This window comes from Notamacropus eugenii, chromosome 1, assembly GCF_028372415.1.
Source record: "Notamacropus eugenii isolate mMacEug1 chromosome 1, mMacEug1.pri_v2, whole genome shotgun sequence".
Classification (NCBI taxonomy): domain Eukaryota; kingdom Metazoa; phylum Chordata; class Mammalia; order Diprotodontia; family Macropodidae; genus Notamacropus; species Notamacropus eugenii.
Genome location: NC_092872.1, coordinates 500,486,975 through 500,510,171, shown reverse-complemented (window position 1 = coordinate 500,510,171; position 23,197 = coordinate 500,486,975). Strand labels below are relative to the sequence as shown.

General features: G+C 41.2%; 1 protein-coding gene and 1 long non-coding RNA gene across 2 annotated transcripts in view; one reads left to right on the top strand and one right to left on the bottom strand.

Annotated features, from left to right (window-relative positions):
- RBBP8NL (RBBP8 N-terminal like) overlaps window positions 1-19,862 on the bottom strand; it is a 71,596-nt gene extending 51,734 nt beyond the window's left edge. The window contains exon 1 of the mRNA XM_072633350.1: window positions 19,684-19,862. The gene's annotated coding sequence lies outside the window, so the exon portion shown is untranslated. The remainder of the gene's footprint in view (window positions 1-19,683) is intronic.
- Window positions 14,184-16,821, top strand: LOC140519867 (uncharacterized). Its single transcript, XR_011972309.1, has 3 exons — window positions 14,184-14,357; window positions 15,033-15,235; window positions 16,049-16,821. It is a non-coding gene; the product is annotated as an uncharacterized lncRNA (long non-coding RNA).
- Window positions 19,863-23,197: the final 3,335 nt, after the last annotated feature.

Sequence of the window (23,197 nt, the reverse complement as noted above, 5' to 3'; positions counted from 1 at the left end):
ATCTTCCTGAGTTCAAATCTGGTTTCAGACACTTACTAGTTGTGTGACATAGGATAAGCCACTTACCTCTGTTTGTCTCAGTTCCTCTGTAAAGGGAGCTGGAGAAGGAAATGGCAAACCCCTGCTGTATCTTTGACAAGAAAATTCCAAATGGGATCATGAAGAGTCAGACAGGACTGAAATGACTAAACAAAATGGTCTTTCTGGGGTTTCTATACAAGACATAACAGAGATCATTCCAGACTTATCCCGAAATAGATGACAACTATCCACTCTGGGAGATTCAAATAAAAAGCATTACAAATAATTATAGTCTTGGCAAGACACAGAAGACCACAGGGTGCAGGTTGCATTTTCCTCACTGTTGTCTATCAAAGTCAAAGAATGCAGAAGAGAAAAATTAGCTTGGGAAGTGAACAGCTGGCTGAGAAGGCATTTCTGAGAATGAGATTTAGATTTCTCCATCGTGGGTTTACAATATAAGGTTGATAGATTCTTGGCCAGAGACTGAGTTCATCTAAGAGAGACTGGTAAGGATGTTTATATCAGATGTCTTGCAAATTTAATCAATACACCATTAAACTGAAAAGGATTGAGTGGCTTGGGGGAGGACTGTGCATATCCTTGAAAATCAGAGAGTTTAGGGAGTAGTCTCAAAGAAAGAAGTCAGTCAGTTCAAAAACTAGCATTTATTAAATAGCTACTATATGTCAGGTATTGTGGTAAGTGCTGGGGATATAAAGAATAGAAAAACAACAGCCCCTGCTACCAAGAGACCCCTTGATATCACAGTCTAATGGGGGAGATTATATGCAAACAGCTATGTACAAACAAAATATATACTGTACAAGATAAATTGTCACTAATTCACTGAGATTAAGGAGAACTGGGAAAGGCTTCTTGCAGAAGGTGATACTTTTGCTGAGACTTATAGGAAGCCTGGGCAGCTAAGAGGTGGAGATGAGGAAAGTGTTCTTGGTATGGGAGGACTACCAATGAAAACAGTCAGTCAGGAGATGGAGTGTTGTATGTGAGCACAACAGAGAGGACAGTGTCACTATGTTGGGAGAAGAATAGTTAGGAGAAGTTGATACCTACAAATTCTGGGAGATGTAAACACAAGAAAGGAACCAGTAGGAAAACTCATGCCCTTGGTTATCTGTATCACGGGTGGGGAACCTGTGGCCCTCTAAGTCCTCAAGTGCAGCCCTTTGACTGAATCCAAACTTCACAGAACATAGAACACAGAATGGAACAAATTGTTCGGAGAAGTTTGGAATCAGTCAAAGGGCTGCACTTGAGGACATAGGGGGTCACATGTGGCTTTGACGCTGCAGATTCCCTACCCCTGAATATGTAAATATCCAAGGTTTAAGCAACACACAAGAAGAATCTATGGTCCTAATTTAAGTGGGCAAAATTGACCTCAAAGGTATCACTGTGACTTGGTATGTTGCAACACGTGACTAGATTATAGCTTCCAAAGAAGCACTATAGGTAAAGAAAATACTGGAGTAGTACTGCATATTTAGAGGGAATATTCATGTGTGGAAGTGTTGGAACCAGACTTGGGAAGCATGATGTAGAATATTTGGCTGAAAGGAAAAACTGGAAGTGATTTTTGTCACTGGAATATCCTACAGATTACCTTGACAGAAAAAAGAAATAAATGAGGTGTTTGGGAAACTAATCATAAACTTAGCATGGACGTATAATGTAGCAGTGATGGGAGATTTCAGTAATGCAGTCACCTGGAACTCTATGTCAAGAGCAGACTAACTAATAGTATTTAGTCTTGCCTTAGTGATACTTCCATTCTTCAAAAGGTAGAGGAAAAATATTCTGCTTCTAATTCTCACTAGCATAGAAGAACTGGCTACTGGGGTGAAAATGATGGGAACTTGTGGGATAAGTGATCACTAGTATTCCATTCTAGAATTTATCATAGAGGAGAGGAAACCTAGTCTGATATATACCATAGATTTTGGAAAAGCAGATTGCAATGGAGTTCAGAGGAAAAATAGGTAGGATCCCACGGACTAAAATAAGCCAGAGGAAGTCAACATAGGAGGGATAAGAAATGCTCAAGGATGAGATTATGAAGACACAAAGGGAAATACAGTAATTCAAATAACAAGGAAAAATGGGATTTGTTTGAAGAGATCCATGTATATGCACAGAGAATTCATGAACCAACTTAGTTTTTCAAAAGTGTATAGAAGATGGGACACTAATACATTGTTGGTGGAACTATGAACTAACTCAATTGTTCTGGAGAGCAATCTGGAATTAGACCAAAGAATTATAAAACTGTCTATATTCTTAGACCCAGCAATATCTATATCAGTTCTGTTTCCCAAGGTGATCAGGGAAAAAGGAAAGGAACCTATATGTTCTAAAATATTTATAGCAGTTCTATTTTCGGTGGCAAAGAACTGGAAATTGAAGGAATGTCTGTCAATTGGGGACTGGCTAATCAAGTTGTGGTATATGATTGTGATGAAATATTACTGTACTTTCAGAAATGATGAGCAGGTTGATTTTAGAAAAACATGAAATAATGAAGAAGGAAATGATTAGAACCAAGGGAACATTGTATACAGTAACAACAATATTGTTCAAAGAATAACTGTGAATGACTAAAGCTATTTTGAGTATTAAAAATATTCAAATCAGCTACAAAGGACCTATAATGGAAGAAGGTGCTATCCATCTCCTGAGAAAGAAGTGACAAATAGAAGTATGCATAGTATGGTTTTACATATTATACATACTTAATAGTATGTATGGTTTTACTGTGTCAAATGATGGCTTTCTTTAGTACAGGGTGGAGAAGGAGGGAGGGAAACAGCTTGGAACTTAAAAGATAATAAATAATTAAAAAAATAAATTTAAAAAAATGTACAGAAGATAGAAGCAAGACCAGGAAACAGAGGATGAATATAAAGGTAGGTCACAGACCTATACAAATAGTGTCAGAAATCCTAAAGCTCAGATGGTTAAGGGAAATAAAGGCAATATAACTTTTAAAACTTACATTGGAAGAAAAATAAGCATTGCAGGAGGGATAAGATCTTTGCTTGGGGTGATTTGGGGATGATAACAAAGATAACATAGAGTTATTCAATTCTGATTTTCTTTCTATTTTCTTGGCATCATAGAATTACATCTACATTGGAAGTGACCAAAAAAAATAACTAAGGGAGTTGATACCCAAGGTAAGTAAGGGAATGTTTTTAGGTACCCTTGATAAATTCAAGTCACCTGACCCAGAAGGACCCCATCTTCCAGTCCTGAAAGAACTGATAGGTGGGATTCCTAAGCCATTGTCAGTGTTATATGAAACATTACAGAGAATGGGAGAAATGTCACATGATTGAAAAAGGGCAAATGTCCTGATTTTCAAAAAAGGGAAGAGAACAGAGCTTTTAAACTATAGGCCAGTGAGTTTGACTTTGATTCCTAGGAAAATTCTAGAAAAGATCATAAAAGAGATGGGTAAAGATCTAGAAAGGGAGTCAGTGATTACAAAGAGTTAGCATGGCTTTGTTGAGAATGTCATGTTAGACTAATCTCATTTCCTTTTTTTGATAGATTACTAATGTAGCAGATGAAGGAAATGCTGTGGGTAGGATTTACTGAGATTTTAGCAATCTTTTGAGAAAGGATCTCATACAATTTTTGTGAAAAAGACAGAAAAATATAGGTTATATGATAATATAATCACATAGATTCAGGACTGCTTGGATAGCTAGATGCAGAGCAGTTAATTGTTGAATTTCAGCATGGCACGAGAGCTCCAGTTCAGTGCTCCTCGCATCTGTGCTTGGCGCCATACTTGGTGCCATAATAAATACGTATTTATTAATGACTTGAATAGAGGCATATGTGGTATGCTCATCAGATTTTCAGATGATTGAAAAGCTGGGAATGATAGCTAACAGAATCCAAAAGGACTTTGACAAGACTAGAGCATTAGACTGAATCTAATTAAATGAAATTCAAGAGCTAAATGTAGTCTTGTATTTTAGTACAAACATCAACTCTATGAGCATAAGATGGAGGAGGCATGGATAGACAACACAGTCTGAAAAGTATCTGGGGTTTTAGGTGGATTGCAGGCTCAGTCTGCTTGGATTGAGCTTGGAATCAGGAACACTCATCTTCTTAAATTCAAATCTGGCCTCAGACACTTACTAGCTGTGTGACTTGTGTATGTCACTTAACCCTGTTTACCTCAGTTTCCTCATCTGTAAAATGAACTGGAGAAGGAAATGGTAAGCCATTCCAGTATCTCTGCCAAGAAAATCCCAAATGGGATCATGAAAAGTCAGACACGGCTGAACTGACGGAACAACAACACTAAAAGCTCCATAGAAACCAGCACAGTGATATGGCAGCCCCCCCAAGAAAGCCATTTCAATCATGGGCAACGTTAGAAGAAGACATAGCTCTCAGAAACAGGGAGTTGATAATCCCACTATATCCTGCCTTTGTCAGGTGTCCTCTTTGGTATTGTGTTCAATTCTGGGTGCCACAGTTTAAGAAGGACATTGACAAACTGGAGAATGTCCAGAGGAGGCAAACCAGAATGGTGAAAGGTCTTGAGCTCGTGAAATATGAGAATCTCTCGAGGCAGCTGGGTGTGTTTAAGCCAGGAGGAAAAGAAGCCTGGGAAGGAGCTGAGGTGGAACAGGAGTGTCACATTGGAGCAATTGAAGGGTTCCCGTGAGGAAGAGAATTATATTTGTTCTGCTTGACCTCAGAGGACAGCACTGGAACAATGGGATAGAATTTGGAAAAATTGTTAGGAAAAATTAACAATTAGAACTGTTCAAAGGTAGAATCAGCCTGAAGAGCTGATCATTTCCCCCTCATTGGAGGTCATTAAGTAGATATTAGATGACAACTTGTTAGGAATGTTACAGGGGTGTTCCTTTCATGTATGGATTAAGCTAGATGGCTTCTGAAGTTCCTTCCATCTCAGTTGCTGTGATTCTGTGTTTCTGCAGGCAAGTAAAAGAAGTCTAATTTTTCTTCCCCTGACACCCCTTCAAATATTTTATGACAACAATCATGTCCCTCTTAAGTTTCCTCTTCTCCAAGCTAAGCATTCTTAATTTCTTCAAATGATCCTGATCCTGCCTATGAATTTTTCTTTAAAGCCTTGTGCTCAGAACTGAGCATGGGCCCACCTGAATTTCCGGTATGGTGTGTATTATGAACTGTTATAAACTGGAACCAACGAGTGGAATGAAAGGGACCAAAACAGTTTGACCTGAATATTTTCAAGAATTTATTTATGAAACAAAAATGGATGAAAGCCTTATTGAGAAAGCTACTGATGATTTTTATACTTTATACTGATGGATTTTTTTCTCATGAGGGACAGCCTGATTTCTAAGTATGTGTTCATTAAGAATTGTGTATCATCTGTTAGAGCAATCTCAAATTTTGAAACCAAGGTGCCAAAGTTAGCAAAGATTCTGTGCACTGCCTGCTATTTTGAGATAAAAAAGATAATATACGTGAAACACTTTGCAATTAAAGCACTATGCAAGTGCTATTATTGCTATTTTCTTATTGGTGTTATGACTGGAATTTTAGCTCTATTACTTGCTGGTTACATAGCTTTAGGCAAATCACTTGAACTAAGGAGGCTAGACTTGACAATTTCTAAGGTGTACTCTAATGTTCTAGGACTACAGTGTTATATTCTTCTTAATTTCTGGCTTCGCCAATCTCTTTCTCAGCAAGAACAATAAATGTTTTTATTTTTGGCTTTGATTTTGATTAATTGTACAGTCCTTTATAAATCATGCCCCTCCCTGGGCATCTGTTTTCTTATCTGTAAAATGGGAAATAGTGTGGTAGATGAAATTCTCTTTAAGGACTCTTCCAGTTCTGACATTCAATAGGTCTATGATTTTGGCAGTTAATCAATGACTATTTATTGTCTGTCATTAACTTTGTCTAGCCCCGTGCTAGGTTTTGTGCCATTTATAAGGTCAAGTCTGAGTCTGACTATACTATCCCCTAATCACAAAGTTCCAAAAGCTCCCCTTTGTCTCAGGGACCAAATATAGATGCCTCTTTTAATGCCCTTCACCACCTGGCATCAGCTTACCTTTTTAGTCTCATTATATGTTACCCTGCTACATTACCCTAGAGATGGGTATCCTTGCTGCCTCCCCATAGTCTATCTCCAATCTCTATGCCTTTGTATAAACAACCCCCCTGTCCTGAAATGCATTCTTTCCCCTTCTTCTCATAGAATCCCTAACTTCCTCCAAAGCTCAACCCAAATGCCATCTCTGATAAGAAGCCATCCCAGCACTTCCAATGGTTAGTGCCTTCCCCATGCAAATGACTAATTATATTTGATACTTAATTTTCCTATGTACATATTGCTTCTCAACAGAATGTCAGCCTCTTGAGTACAGGCACTTGTTTTTTGGTCTCTGAATCCCAAGTACCTGGAACACAGTAGGAGCTTAACAGGTGATTTTTAAAATGAATGAACAATACATGCCTGGAATTTGGCAAAGCATTTAGCAATCTCTCATGACATCCTGGAGGACCAGATAGAGAGATATAGGCTGAATTACACTGAGATAGATTCAGAACTAGATGACCACCCAGATCCAAAGAGTAGTCATTAATGGGTTGGTGCTAACTTAGGAAGTCTCTAGGGAAGTATCCCTAGGTTCTGTTCTTGGTTGTCTAGTGTTTGATATTTTTAATCAATGACTTGGATGAAGGTATAGTTAATGTACATAACTGACAGGTGACAGAAAGAAGGAAGGATGGCTAACTCACTGGATGACAAAGTCAAGATAAAATAAGATCAGCATAACTTGGCAACCTCAAAAGTTTCCATGATCTTAGGGCTGTATCAGCAGAGATAAAGTGTCCAGGATTAGGGAAGCCATCCTCCCACTGTTCTCTGATCACATCAGATCACATTTAGGGTATTGTATGAATTGCTGAATTCCATGTTTTAGGAAAGACTAGACATCTGAGGTTTCTTATGATCCTGAAAGTCTTTGTATCCCTAGAGCTTAACACAATACCTGACACATAATAGGTGCTTTAATAAATGCTAATTGTCTGACTGACATGAATCTGTAGACTCCTGAGAAATCAGAAAAGTTCATTTGCTGGGAGTCAGAAAACTTTAGTTCTAGTTTCAGCTTTACCAGCTAGTAAAGTTCCCTAGATAAAACAAGAGGCTTAATTTAAAAAGTACTAATTAAATTAAAGTATTTTTAAATTAAAATTAAATTAAATTAGTATTTTAAAAAGTATTGGTCTTGTCAGGAGACCTGGATTTGAATTCCAGTTCTGACACTAACTGTGTGACTTTTAATAAGTCCTTTAACTTCTCTGAGCCTCAGTTTCTTAATTGGTAAAATAAAGTTTCTAAATCTTTCACTAGAGAGTGGCATGGAGGATTATCTAGCAGGTCAGCAAGCCTGAAAGTTGGGAGGCTAGGAAATCCAATCTTACCATTCCACACTAGCTGTGTCACCATGGGAAAATGACTTAACTTCTCAATGTCCTTGGTAACTTTTAAAGAGGAAATTATAATTTAAATTTAAAGACAATTTAAATAATTTAAAGACAAATCTCAGACGAGTTGTTGATTTTGTCAGGATGAAATAATTAAATAAATCTTTGCGTGAAGTGTCTCAATGGTATTGTGAAGAAAGCACTTTGCAAACTATGAAGTATCAGTCAGCCAACTAGCATTTATTGTGATAAAAATCAAACAATTAAACACACCAACACGGTGCTAAATAGCAAAAAGCAGTCCTGAACATCAAGGAGCACATGATCTAACAAAGGAGTCACCATGCGAAGAAGATACATACAGGAAAAATTGGAGGTGGTCTCAAAAGGAAGGCACTAAAATTAAGGAGGCCTGGGAAAGATTTTTGCAGGAGATAAAACTTTAGCTGAAGCTTAAAGGAAGCCGCTTAAAGGAAGCCAGAGAAACCTTCTGGTGGAGTTGAAAAGGGACATTTTTTAGTATTCCTTAACTTAGAGTCATAGAATGTTAGACAGAATTGGAAATGGAAGTGAGAAATTATCTCATTCAGTCCCTTAGTACGACACATGAGGAAACTGGGATTGAGAAAGGCCTAGGGATAGATTCAGCATCACACCGTGAGTCAAAGACAGAGTTGTTTTGAAAGCTAAGGTCTTGGATTCTAGAGCAGTGAACTTTTCACTGTATCTCACTGCTACTGGCACTCTCAATATCTTTGTGTATCTTCTCTTGGATAAGAGGAGGCAGTGTAATATGGTAGGTACAACATGAATCTTAGAGCTAGAAGACCTGAGTTTAAGTGCTGGACTCCTAAACTTACTTGGTTAGGAGTGTGACTCCTGGGAATGTTCTTTGGCACTTTTCTGTGCCTTGGTTTCCTCATTTGTAGAAAGAAGGGGTTAGACTTGATGGTCTTTACAATCCTTTTCAGCCCTAAACTTATGACAATGTCCTAGGGAAATTCCCTTGACATTTCCATGACCTCAGTGCTCTTAAAATAACTTGATTTCCAGGTAATACCTTACAGATGAGGAGAATAATGCCCATTTTCTCTTCCTCCTCCTCTTCTCCCTCCTCCTACTCCATCTTTACCTCTTCCTTCTTCTATACCTTCTTCTACTTCTTGGAATCCCTATGTCTGCAGGGTCTGAGTTGCCAAATCACTGCCTCTAAAGCCACACTTTGTTCCTGGAACCTCCCTCTGTCCCAGACATCAGAAGGAGCATGGGAAACTTCTCTGCTGGTTTCTGTGCTAATTCCTTTAAGAAAGTGGACAGGGACTGAGCTCTTAGCTCCTGGGGTTGGTTGAGGCTACTGCACTTCTAACTGCTTTGTGAGGGTAGTTGCTGCCCCCTAACTGCAGAGCTGAGATGATCACTGGCTTCAGACCTGAAAGAAGCCCAACTCTAAGCTTGGCCCCTTAGGGGATAGGGTTACGTGCACACACTGCACCCTGCTTGTATTCCCAGGCAAGCCAGTCTTCTGGAGCAAAAAACCTGCATGTGGGCAGAACCTTTAAAGTATCTGAATTATATAGACCCATTATGAGCAGTTGTGGGATTCTAGAGGAATACTTCTTCCATTTTTTCTTTATTACCTCAAGGTCCCTGTCAAAGTTTGTTTATTTATTCATTCATGCATTCATTCACTCATCCATCCATCCATCCATCCACTCAACAAATACATTTATTAAACATCTGTTATGTGAAGGGAACTATTCTAGGTTCTAGGAATACAAGTATAGATCATGGGGCTCATGGATTTAAAGAAATCTGGTGTAATCCCCTTGTTTCAAAGATGGGAAAACTGAACCCTTAAGAGCTATAGGGACTTACTCAGAGTAACAAAAGTCCTAAGTAACATTTGTTACCCAAAGTAACATAGGTACATTTGTTACCCAAATTAACACAGGTAGTAGGTAACATTTGTTACCCTAAGTAACATAGGTACTACGTAACAGTGAAGATTTGAAAACAGAACAGGTTTTTCAACTCTAAACCTAGAGGAAGTCAAAGTTTTGTTGAACAGGGAACATCGGGAGCTCTTCTGTTCCTGAGGGAAGCAGCTTCCCTAGTACCCCAAGATTCAGGAGGGGTCGTTTGTGCACCCTGCCCCCAATCTAGGTTGTGGCTATAAGCAGCTAGCTGGTAAATTAGATTGAACCCTGGATTTGAAATCAGGGAGACTTGTGTTCAGATACTGCCTCAGACCCAACAGCTGTGTGACTTTGGAGAAGTCACTTAACCTTTCTCTCCCTCAGTTTCGTTATCTATAAAATGGAGAATAATAACAGAACCTACTCCAGAGGGTTGTTGAGGATCAAATGGGATAATATTTGTAAAGTGTTTTGCAAACCTTCCATTCTAGCCAGCTCTTGGTTGTCTATCTGCATATAGTTCACCTACATGGTGTTTCAGCTTAGGCTGGTTTAGTCCTGGAATGTGTGGACAATAACAGCAGAAAGGAACCTTAGGGATTATATGGTCCAGTGGTTTCCAGCATTTTTTTGTTCCTTAATCCCCTTTCAACAATACCAACAACTACACTTTGTGAACTCCCAGAGTAATTTAATATACTTCTCATAATATTCTGGAATCATTTACTGTTTATGGTGCCATTAAATAGTTTTTAGCAGGAATCCCTTGAACCATTAACAAGAAACTCTAGGGGCTGGAGAAGCCTAAATGGGAACCACTCATCTAGTCTAATCTTTATTTTGCAGCTGAAGGTAGTGACTTGTGAAATGGGCAGCTAGGTGGTGCAGTGGATAGAGTGCCTGACCTGGAGTCAGGAGTCTCATCTTCCTGAGTAAAAATCTGCCCTCAGGCACTTACTAGCTGTGTGACCCTGGGCAAGTCACTTAACCTTGTTTGCTTCAGTTTCCTCATCTGTAAAATGAGCTGGAGAAGGAAATAGCAAACCATTCCAGTATCTTTGCCAAGAAAATCCCTAATGGGGTCACAAAGAGTCAGATGTGATTGAAAAAAATGACTGAACAACTGAAAGTGACTTGTGAAAGATCACAGTTAGCTGCTGGCAAGCATCAGATCCAAGATTAGGTTCCAAATCTTCTGATTCTAGGTCTTTCCACTAGTATATACTGCTGTCTCTGCTTCCTCTTTAGTGTCTTTGAATAGGCCATCACTGACGAAAAGGTCATCCCAGAGGAAAGAGCACTGGATTTATTCAAAGGTTGTTGTTTTTGTTCAGTTGTGTCTGACTCTTTGTGACTCTATTTGGAGTTTTCTTGGCAAAGATAGTGGAATGGTTTGCCATTTCCTTCTCCAGCTCATTTTACAGTTGAGGAAACTGAAGCAAACAGGGTTAAGTGACTTTCCCAGGGCCACACAGTCACTAAGTGTCTGAGGCTAGATTTTAACTCAGTTCTTCCTGACTCTAGACTCAGTACTCTACCTGTTGTGCCAACCAGCTAACTTTCGTCAAAGGACCAAGATTTGATTTCTACCCCTGCCTCTTCCCACCGATGTGACTTTGGAGAAGGCATTTTTCTTCCATGACTTGGATTTCTTCATTTATAAAATTATGAGGGTAGGATAGATAACCTGTATTTTGTGCTCTATGATATTGTGATTGTGTTCAGGATTAGAGTTACATATCTTATGTCTTTGGGGCCTCACTACAATTCTGTGAGGTAGCTCCTACAATTAAGTGCATTATTACCATTTTACAGATGAGCAAACTTGAGACTTGCCTATGGTCACACAGCTAATAGATATCATAGGTAGAATTTGAACCCATCACACTCCCTCTCAAATCTAGAGCACTATGCCATCTGTCGCATTTCCCTTTCTGCTTTCTGCTCTGGGGAGTACAGAGACATGTCAGAGGTGTGTAGGGGTCAAATCCTCATTAAAATTTCATTGTGAGCACTTTGAGGTCAGCTAATGCTGCAACCAGAACTTGATTTATTGTTTTCTTAATTGTCTAGACTAAAAAACTAAGGGGGAAATGTTAACAGTGAAGATTAAATTTAAAAGCCTGTTCTGCAGTAATCTCCCCTTCCCCCAAAGCCACTTGTTAAACATATTACTAGCATGCCCCTGGGGAGGGTACATTTTAAACAAAGCTTCAGAGGCAAGAATAAACCTTGCCACTCTAACAAATCATAAAATGAAAGGCTATCTAAGCCATCCCTCTAATCTTATGGAGAAGGAAATTAAGGCTCTGAACAGCTGAGTGATTTGCCCAAGATCACACAAGTGGTGAGGGGCAGAGCCAGGATAGCGTGCCAGAGAATACAAATTTGTTTAAATGTCAGACTAGAAAAAAAAAAGGCAACGAGGAAGACACATTTGTTGGGGATGCATGGGTTATCTCCTGTTTGGGGGTTAGTCGGGCCTTTTGCTCCCCTTGCAAAACACCCAAGGTGAGTCACCCAGTGTCCCTGCCCAGCACCCTGGGTATCCACAGAAACATCTCCCTTGAGTCCAAGTTCAGCTGGTGCCAGGGGCAAAGTCTCCACTTCAGCACTATTTGCTTATAGAAAGAAGTATATTAGTTATGGGTTGAATGAACCCAAGTAAAAAAAAAAAAACCCCAGCCCACGCCCTTTCCATCCTCCTGCTCGAAGGGACAGACGAACCAGTTTGGCAGAGCTTGGCGGGTTTTTCCTCTCCAGGCATGTTCCCATCAGCTTTACAGGATCTGGGGCCTTGCTGAGGGTGTGACTGCTGTGGCCATATCCATGAGCTAAATAAGGCAGAGTGGGGGTGGGGTCTAGCCCTGGGGCTGGAGCTTTTAAAATGGACGAAGGGATTATTTTTTTTCTGGGCCCTCAGAGTTCTCAACTAATGAAAAAGAGAACATTGAAGGCTTAATTTCTGATCTCAGCTCTGCTACTTTCTGGCTGTGTGACCTTGGAAAAGCAATTTCCTCTCTGTGTGTGTCAAGTTGAGGGGTTTGAAGAATCTCTAAGACTCCTTTTAGTTGTAACGTTGCATTGTATGTGTTACTATAAAAACTCTAATACTTAGAGTGTATGTACAGTGTATATTCAATTTATGGAACTGGCCTGGAACTAGCCCAGGATCAGGCCTCACTGGACTGGCCAGAATGATCCTGAGCAGAGAAGGAGAGGGTGCCCACGAGAAGGACACTTTGGGGAGTAGTTGTGCTGACTAATCTTGGCTTTTGGTCACAGTCTCCCACATTCCCTCCTTTTCTGTATACTTCCCCCAAACCCGAATGTCCTGGTCTGTGCTCCAGGAGACAGGGTCTGGAGGACAGGATTGATCCCCCCTTTCCCTCCCTGCACACCATGTGTGGCAAACATTATTACCATGGACTTTTAGGGTATGGGACCTTCCCAAAATTCAAGGGGACTTCTGTGAATACTTATCTAAATGAACAGAAGCATGTAGGGCTTTTGAATATAAATAAGGAAAAATTCTTGGTTTCCAGAACTCCTACTGGTGGGCTGGGAAGGGCAGGCTAGGCAAGTATGGTATCATGATAAGAACTATGGAGTCAGGAGACATGGCTTCTAGTCAGCCAATCAAGAAGTGCTTATTCAGGGCCTGTTGTTGTTCGCTTGTTTCAATCATGTCCAACTTTTCATGTCCCATTTGGGGTTTTTTTGGCAAAGATACAGCAGTGGTTTGCTGTTTCCTTCTCCAGCTTATTTTACAGGTGAAGAAACTGAGGTAAACAGGGTTAAGTGACTTGCCCAGGGTCACACAGCTAGTAAGTGTCTGAGGCCAGATTTGAACTCAGGGAGATGAGTCTTCCTGACTCTAGACCTGGTGCTCTATCCTTTGAACCACCTAGCTGACCCTGATCAGGGGCCTACTATGTGCTAAGTGCTAGTACCTTGGGTGAATCACTTCTTTCTGCTCCCCACTTGCCTCATTTTCTTTATCCTTCAGAGATCACTTCAAACCAATTAACCAATGGATCAGTGAGTACTTGTAAAGAGTTTACAATGTGCTAGGTAACGTTCCGAGTGCTAGGGGTACAAATACAAAGGATGAAACCATCTCTACTCTCCAGTAGCTTATGTCTTTTCTTCCATGATTATGCCTTCTCTGAAGTCTCCTTCAGAAATCCATTTGGCGTTTGTACCCTTCTCCTTTATCCCACCATTCACACACCAATTAGAAACTTGGATAAAAATAAAGCTATATCCCTGAATGTTATATCTTATGTTGTTACCTCCCCTGCTAGTCTGTGAGCTCCCTGAAGAATGAGCTTGATACATGGGCAAGGCTGGAATTGGAGTCCTGGATTCAAATCCCATTCTGCTATCTTTCACCTGATAACTTTCACCTTTTCTGATCTCAGAAAAGTCACTTCCCTCCCTGGCCTTCAATGTCCTCATTTATAAAAGGATTAATGTGGATTAGATGAGCTTCAGAGTCTTTTCCAGTCTTAACTCCTATGGATTTATGAAAGTAAGAGCCTCATTCTGTGTATTGAGGTTAGGGCCCAAACTGGGCAGGTACTCAGTAATTGGTGAATGAATGAACAAATCTGTTAAATAAGGGACTTGGTCTAGATCGCTGAGTTCCCTTGCAGCTGTAACATGCTGAGATTCTAAAATGCATGACCTTTGGCCTCTTCATTCCTTCCTCCCTGCCACCCCAGAGATTCTCTTCCTGCAGGGAAGGGATACTAAAAGCTGCTTTAGAAGCTGAGCATGTCACCGTGAGACCGCTCAGGGCTGGTAGCCGATCCTGTTTCTTTGCGTGCTCATCATCCATGGAAGCCAATGGGGGACTGGGAGTTTCTGAGCCTCCCAGCTCAAGTAACTGAGCTGGGTCTTGGTTTCAGATTTCCTGCCCTTCAGGTTGTATTCTGGAATCCTCCTCCTCCTCCTCCTCTGCCCACTATTGTTTTGCTCTGTGTTCTTTGGGTTCTCTTTTTAAACCCCCCATTTCCCAGCTGCCTCTGCTCTGGGGAGGAGTGTGTGCTGGGCTTGTGGAATGTTCTGGGGGGTGGGGGATGGGGGTGGATCATCCCCAGCACAGCCTCCTCAGGCAAGAGGATTCTCAGTTTAGTGGGCACTTCTGCAAACCTCCTGCTCCTCCAGTCTGCCCTAGCCCAGGCTGGCTGGGAGCTCAAGCAAAGCCTGCCCACAGATATCTGGAGACTTGTTTCTCATTGGCTGATTTTAGTCCCATTCCTAGAGCCTTGGAGCAGTTTAACCTTTTATGAAAAATTCGTCTGTACCCCGGGTTACTGAAAACTCGGTGGGGGGATTTTAGAGACTATTTTTTAACCTTCCTTGACAAAAGGGAGGTTTTTGGTTTCAGGGCTACCAAAATGTCAGACAGGGTGGGATGACAGGCAGGCCTACCCTAAGAAGGCTAATTTCTTGGGTGGCCTAAGGAAAGGACCCATAGGATTCATTCATTTATTAATCAACTATTTATTTGTATTTGACTCTTGAAGGATCCCTTGTTCTAACTTCTTTTCTAACCCAGCCTTGACATATCCTCATATAGAATATTGTCTCTGGTAGGCTGTCTTTCTTAGGTCGGACTTATAGGTCACCTCCAGAAAAGATGACATCTCAAAAAAAATCAAATAATGCAGCTAATAATAGAGCACTGGGTCTGAAGTCAAGAAGATCTGAGTTCACATCCAGCCTCATATACTGCTTAGCTGTGTGATCCTGGGCAAACGACTTCAGTGTCTGTCTCAGTTTTCTCAGCTACAAAATGGGTATGATAATAGTATCTACTTCCCAGGGTTGTTGTGAGAATCAGTTGATATCAACTGATCTGTTCAGAACCTGGCACATAGAAGATACTTAATAAATACTTATTCCCCTCCCCTTCCCTTCCCTTCAACAATCTTCAATGGTCTGTGTCTTTTTCACCCATACTTTTCCCAATGTTTTTCTCTATTTCTTTTGGGATGTGGTTCCTTTTCAGTTTCAGCTCCACTGGGTCACTAAGGTTCTCCTAAATTTGTTTCATTCACTTAGGAGCATGTGAATTATGAGCCAGGATTTTCTTGGAAATGTCATCTTATTTAATATTTGTTCCTTAAAGATGTCAGAGAATCTTAGAGGCAGAACCTCCCCCTCCCCACCCCCGGAGGTCATCCAGTCTGACTCATGTTTGAGCAGAAATCTCTCCTCTAAGTTTTCTACTTTACAGTGAGGGGGAATTCTCTGTCATTTGGAAACTGATTGTTAGGGCAGATCATTCCGCTTTTGGACAACTGCAATTATTAGGAATTTTTTTTCTATCCTGACTCAAAATCTGTCTCCCTGAAGTTGCTACCTATTCCTCCCATTTCTATTCTATGGGACCAAAGCAAGCTGCATCTCTCTTCCATATGATAGTTCTTCAAATCTTTGGAGACAGCCAACAGTTAACAATACGAATACTAATTTATCCCTTTTATGGCTTGCAGAGTCCCTTGGATGGCATAATCTCCAATGCCCTCATGTTATTCCCATCAATTTTGGCTTTTTAATGTTTAAGTATCAATATTCTACTCAGTAGACTGCCCTCTTTTTTCTTTTAGAGAGTTCAGCACTTGCCCTCTAAGACTTGGTGATGTTCAGAAGATTCTGGATAGCAGTCACCACATTATACGAAGCTTCCAAGTTCCAGTGGATGGGACTTATTTCAATATAACATGATTCTAACATGAAGAAAGAATTTGGATGGTCCCTTGGAATTTGTTTTTCAACAAAATAAGAGCCAACTTTTTGAGGTAAAAGCATTCCCAGTCAACAGATGAGTCAAGGCCAGACCCTAGAAGTCTACTTCCTAGTTCTAATATGTTCCCTTTGGTAGAAGGGAAAGTACAGAAAAGCTTCATCCCCTTTGCACCAGGGAGGCTCTGTTTGTAAGATAAATCAGTGTGAAGCCTGTCTGAGAATAGACAATAGTAGCAGTATCCTGGCCCTACAAAGCCCTTTACTGTATTTGGATCCCTATGCGTGTGAAGTGTTTCAATGGACCTCTCAATAGGGCCCTGTATTTGCCTGTTGGAGTCTGTATTTGCTTAGGAAGAAGAGAAGTTTCTAATGGGTGTTTCCAGTTGTACTACCCTTTCTTGCCCTGTCCCACAGTTGTAATATTTTCCCTAAACCAAAGACTAGAAGACCGAGACAAGTTTTTCTGTGCTCTACTGTCCTGAAGCAAAAAGAATACATCAGTGAACTCAGATTATCTGGATTTTCTTTCTCCCACCTTTCTTCCTCTCTTTCTTTATTTCCCCCTTCTCTCTCCTTCCCCCTCTCTTCTCTGTTTTCTTCTTCTTCTCCTCCTCCTTCTTCTCCTCCTCCTCCTCTTTCTTCTCCTCCTTCTCCCTTTCCTCTTCTTTCTCCCTCCCTCCCTTCCTCCTCCTCCTTCTCTCTATCTCTCTCTGTCTGTTTCTTCTCTTTATGTCTCTGTCCATCTGTCTGTTCTCTCTCTCCCCCCGTCCCCCATAGATTGAGTCCCTCTGGTAAGGAGATTACTTGAAAGCATCTTCCCTCAGAGTCACACTTTCAGGATGACTGAAGGGATCCCACTAGGTACTGCCTTTACCTGGCTGACTCGGTGGGATCAGTGATCACCTGTAATGGATAACAAGAGTGACAGGAGAAGGTGAAAACCCAATCCTTGCCCTTGGGGAGTTTGCAGTCTGTTTTGACAGATGAGTTTCAAAGCCATGGAACAATTAGGGAAGGATACAGGACAGTGTGATTAGGTACAGCACAGACATTCAGAGAATAGGGCAGAAAATAATACGGTGCTAATTGTGTGATGGAGACAAGTTCCAGAGGAGTAAGAGAAGGGGGGTAGCCTGGCATAGTGGAAAGAGAACTGGAGTTGGAGTTGGAATCTTGACTCTGGCACTTACTACCTGTGCGACCTTGGGCAAGTAAAGTCCCCTGTTTTAGACCTCAGTTTCCTCATCTATAAAATGAAGAAGTTGGACTAGATGTGACCATTAACATCCCTTCTGGTGCTATATATCCATTACTCCAAGTGCTGGGTAGCACAGCTTGGAGTCAGGAAGACTCATCTTCCTAACTTCAGATCAGGTCTCATTAGCTGTATGACCCTGGGCAAGTCACTTAATCCTGTTTGCCTTGGTTTCCTCTTCTGTAAAATGATCTGGAGAAGGAAATGGCAAATCACTCTAGTATTCTTGCCAAGGAAACCCCAAAAAGGCTCTTGAAGAGTTGGACATGACTGAAAATGACTCAACAATAACAGTAACAATGGATAGAGCACTGAGTCTGGAGTCAAGAAGACCTGAATTCAAGTCTGAACCAAGTCATTTTCTAGCTTTGTGAACCTGGTAAGGTCACCTAACTTCTGTCTGCCTCCAATTCTTCAACTGTTAAGTGAAAATAGCAATAGCACCTACCTCCTAGGGTTGTTGTGAAGATCAAATGAGATAACATTTGCAAAGTACTTATCACAATGCCTGGAACAAAGTAAGTGCTTAAAAAATTCATTCATCCATCCATTCATTCATTCATGTTTATTACACAATTCTACATAGCTATCCACCCTGTAGTCACTCTTGATTCAGATTAATCAAAACTCAATTTGCTATTCTTTCCTCTTCCCCTTTTAGATGTCTTTCCCTTCTCCACAATCTCAGCTGAGCTACAGTTTTCTTATCTGCAAAAATAAGGGTGATGATGCTTACATATACTACCTACTTCCCAGGGTTTTGTATGAGGAAAGATTTTTCTAAACATTAACATCTTTCAGAAATGTGAGTTATGATTGAACATGCACACATCCATATGTACACATACAAAAACATTGATAAAAATTTGCATGCAGACACACACATGCTGCCATATATATATATGAACAGCCTTAATCACATATGCAAATGATGTTTTGTACCCACTTGTGCACATACATACATGCTGGCACGATATGAGTGCCTCAGAGCATACACATGCATGCCTACAATCATAGACACGCACATTACAGGCTGGCACAGACACGTATACATACATATAAGAACAATGCAGGATTGAGGCACAGCCTAGGACCTAAGGTGTCAACTTGCTCTCCTGTCCCTTGCAGCTCAGGTAACAGAAACCACTGCAACCTGACTCCTGGGCCAGGGTGAAGTCAAACAGCTGCCTTTGGGGTGGAGCACAAAGGATGGCCTGGCATAAGGGTTGGGGGCTGGGTGGAGGCTACAGCAGACTTAGTGGAACATATTCTCAGGATTCAAGGGCTATCTTGCAGGAGAGCAATGAATTCACTGGTGCTGGACATGGGGCCCATATCTCTAAAATGGGGTAGCTTAACCCCAGCTTAGGAAGCACAAAGGATGTCTTACTTCAAATCATTTTCAGCTCAGAGAACCATGATGGGGGAGGAGTGAGGATGGGGAAGGAGACCTTTCTCTTTTCCCACATCCAGTCACCATAGTCCCTTTCCCACTCACCAATTCTCCCAAAAAAGGGGTTTGGGGACATCTCCTTTTGCATAGCTGAGTTGTCACCCAACAGACCAATGCCCTTTGTGCTATCAACGTGCTGCTCTCACCTCTCCATATTTCCTGCCCCAGACTAGGGATAGAAGGGGAATGAAAAAAGAATTAAGCTTCTAGCCAAATGATTATTCATAAGAGAAGCCAGGGCAGATATCCTGCTTTCCTGAGTCTACTCATTTGATGTTTCCCACCCAGCCTAGTCTTCTTCCTTGTAGTGGATTCTATTCCTTTCTCCACTTCCATTTAAGGCAATAGTTTTATTCACTCCCTTCTAGCTGAAGCAACTGGGGCAGGCTCCAGACTTTCTGGTCCTCCCTTGCAAGGGGGGAAGAGTAAGAAATCACTTTTATGGGCAGCTGTGACTTTGTAGGGAAAACCAAGCCCTCCCCTGCCAACTGAGAGACTAGAGAAATGTTTTGGGATTCCAGGCTTGGATTAAAATGCATAAACCCCTTTCAGGGAGGAGAGCAGAGCTTAGAGCCCCGCTTAATGACAGACAGTCCATTGGTCATACCACGGATAGTGCCTAGAACTCAGCTACCTCACATACTGGAGGAAACTTCAGCTCCCGGAGATTCATCTCTCTTTCTCTTTCTCCCCAACAGTTACATACTGGAGTCAATGCTTCCTTTCTGTTTCATAGACATTACTGACTTCTAGAGCATCAGGGCCAGTGACAGGCCCTTGGTACTTACATCATGGCTCTGCCCCTCTGGTCTTCTCGTTCCTGGTCCCAGCCTCTACCTTTGAGTCAAGAAATGATCTCCTGGTACACAGGAGAGCTATAAAAGAGCAGTGTGTGAACTTGCACAGACAATAAGCCATAATTTTTGACCAAACTCGCTATACTGGTTTGCGTTTCTTCAATCCAGAAGCAGAAAGGAGGGAAAGCCAAGCTAAAGTTGCTGAACGAGTTCTGCTATAACACAAAAAAGTGGTAAAACGGGTAGGGTGTGAACTCAAATAGAGATCTGATTGTTTTCTCATAATTACGGCTCAGCCTGTACTGTTGGTTGAAGTCAATCCAGTTAACAAACAGGTCGAGTTCAGTAAATGCATTCTGACATTAAGGTCACTTTTGTTTTGGGCAGTGGGGGAAAATATCACTGTTTGGGTAGGAGGAAGAAAACTCTGTAGCTGTGTCTCATTTCCTAGAACCATAGGATACCAGAAGTGAAAGAGAGCTTAGAGGTCATTTAGTCTAACTACCATTTTACAGAAGAAGGACCTGAGGCTCAGGGGTTACTAAGGAAGTGCAGTAACTTAGGCACTAAACCTGGAATCAGGAATATCAGTTCAAATCTGACCTCAGACACTTGCTGGCTGAGTATCTCTGGGCAAGTGACTGAACCGCTCTGTGCCTCAGTTTCCTCACCTGTAAAATGAGGATAGCAATTGCACCTACCTCCCAGGGTTGTTGTGAGGACCAGATAATAGCAACTGTAAAATGCTTAACACAGTGCCTGGCATATGGCAAGCACTACATGAATGCTAATGATTATTATTAATAGTAGCAGTATTTTTATTCTTATCTGTAAAATGGGGAGAATAATAGCAGCTACCTTATAGGAGTGTTTTGAGGAGCAAAAGAGAAAACTTATGTAAAGGACTTCAGAAACTTTGAAGTGCTATTAAAACATTGGCTGTTATTATTGTTAATCAATCAATAAACATTTCTTCAGTTTCTATTATGTGCCAGGCACTTTGCTAAGTGCTGGGGTTATAAAATAGGCAAAAGATAGTCCCTGTTCTCTAGGAGCTCACAGTCTAATGAGGAAGACAATAAACAAAGAGAAAGATGCAAGCAAATATATATACACTATAAACAGGAAATGACTAACAGGGAAGATGGTAGATTTAAGAGGGACTGGGAAAATCTTTCTGTAGATCAAATTTTAATTGGAATTTTAAGGAAACCCAGGAAGTCAGGAGGCAGAGATGAGGGAGGGAGAGCATTTCAGGCTTGGGGGCTATCAGAGAAAATGCCCAGAGGCAAGATATGAAGTTCCTTGTTCATAGACTAGCAAGGCATCCAGTGCCACTGAAAGGTACATAGTAAGGTCTAAGAAGACTTGAAAGGTAGGAAGGGGCTGTGTGATGAAAGCATTTACATGCTAAGCAGAGGATTTTGTATTTGATCTTGGAGAAAGTAGAAAGTCAGTGGAGTTTACTGAGTATGGGCTGACGTGGTCCGATGGGTACTTTAGGAAAATCAGTGAATAGCAGAATGGAGGATGGATTGGAGTGTGCAGAGACTTAAGGCAGGCAGACCCACTACTAGGCTATTTCAATAATTCAGGCAAGAGGTGATGAAGGTCTGTACTAGAGTGGTGCCAGAGTCAGAAGAAAGAAGGTGAAATTGGCAGGTGTTGGCAACAGACTGGATATGGGGGGTTAGAAATAGTGAGGATTCCAGGATGACTCCTAGGTTGTGAGCCTGAGGGATTGGGAGAATGGTGATGCCCCTATACAGTAATAGGGAATGTAGAATGGGGCAGAGAGCATTTAGTGGGAAATGCAATGGGTTTGGTTTTGAACATGTTGAGTTTTAGAACTCTATCTACTGAACATTCAGTTCAAGGTGTCTGAAAAGGAATTGGACATGTAAGATTAGAAGTCAGAAGAGAGATTGGGGTAGGCTAGATAGACTTGAGAATAATAACACAGAGATGGTAATTAAATCCATGGGAACTGATGAGAAGTGAAATAGTATAGAGGAAAAAGAGAAGAGGGTCCAGGACAGAAATCTGATGGACACCTGTATTAGAGCGTGGGATCTGGATGAAGATTCAGCAAAGGAGAAGGAACAGTCAGATAGGTAGGAGGAGAATCAGGAGAGAGTGGTGTCCCAAAAAACTAGGGGAAAAAAAGAGAGTATTAAGGAGGAGAGGGTGACTATCTGCGTCAAACAGGGACATTGGATTTAGTAACTAAGATCCTCGGTAATTCGAGAGCAGTCTTGATGGAATTGTAAGGTCAGAAGTCAGATTATATGAGATTAAGAACACAGTCAGAGGAGAGAAAGTGGAGACACCATTTGTAGATGGCCTTGTCAAGGAGTTTAGCCACAAATGGCAGAAGATACATAGGATTATAGATATCAGGGATGGCAGGATAAAGTTAGGGTCTTTTGATGATGGGGAGACTGACATATATTTAGACAGTAGGGAATGAGCCAGAAGAGAGAGAAATTGAAAGTAAGTGATAGACAGGGGAAGACAGAAGTGACAGTCTGTTAGAGGATACAGGAAGAAATAGGATTGCTTGAGCAAACAAGGAATAAGGCCACCCTTTATACAAAACACAGGTGAAGGAGGAGATAGTGGCAGAAGGTACTGAGTGATATGAAATGGAGAAGAGAGGAAACAGGGAGAATGGTCTCATTTTTTTTCTGTAACATATGAGGCAAGGTTCTCATCTGAGAGGATGGGTATAGGGGGAACCATGAGAGATCTGGGGATCAAGGAAAGGTTTGAAGGAGGGATTGTAGAGAGTGTGATAGTCAGTTGATGAGGCAGGTATAGAAAGGTTGCCTGGCAGCAGTGAGGGCCCAACTGAGGATGTGAAACAGAAATTTGTGGCGGACCCAGTTAAAATGGTGGAGTGATTTTCTCTACCTTCAGTTAGCAGCATGAGTGTATGGAGCAAAGGCAGCAACTGAGAGATGTGATCCAAGGCTGAGGGTTGAGTCTTGAGAGGGCAGAATGGGCTGCATGATAAAGAGACTAGATATGTATTAATATTATCATTGAATTGACTCACCCCAGATCACAGTCAATAAAGTTGTCCATCTCAGACTCAAACCCAAAACCTTTTGTTTTTATATATCCAGAAAGCTTGATCTGTCATTTAAGGAGCTGTCTAGATGGTCACACAGAGCAGCTCGTGAGCAAAATGTGAGAATTATGAATCACACTTCTTCCACACGTTAACCCTTTAAATACTAGAGGAGAGGGATCATGTTCTCCCTAAGTCTTGTCTTTCCAAGATAAATAGCAGCAGTTCCTTCAACCAGTCTCCATATAGCATAGTCTCTGGTCTCCTCATCACCCTAGCTGACCTCCTTTTGGCACACTCCAACTAGTTAATGTCCTTAAAATGTTGTGCTTCTGAATGGAATACTTCAGATTTGGTCTGAAAAAAAAAAAAGAAAAAGAGAATGGTGACACTATCACTATATCACTATCACCTCCATTATTTTTAACACCC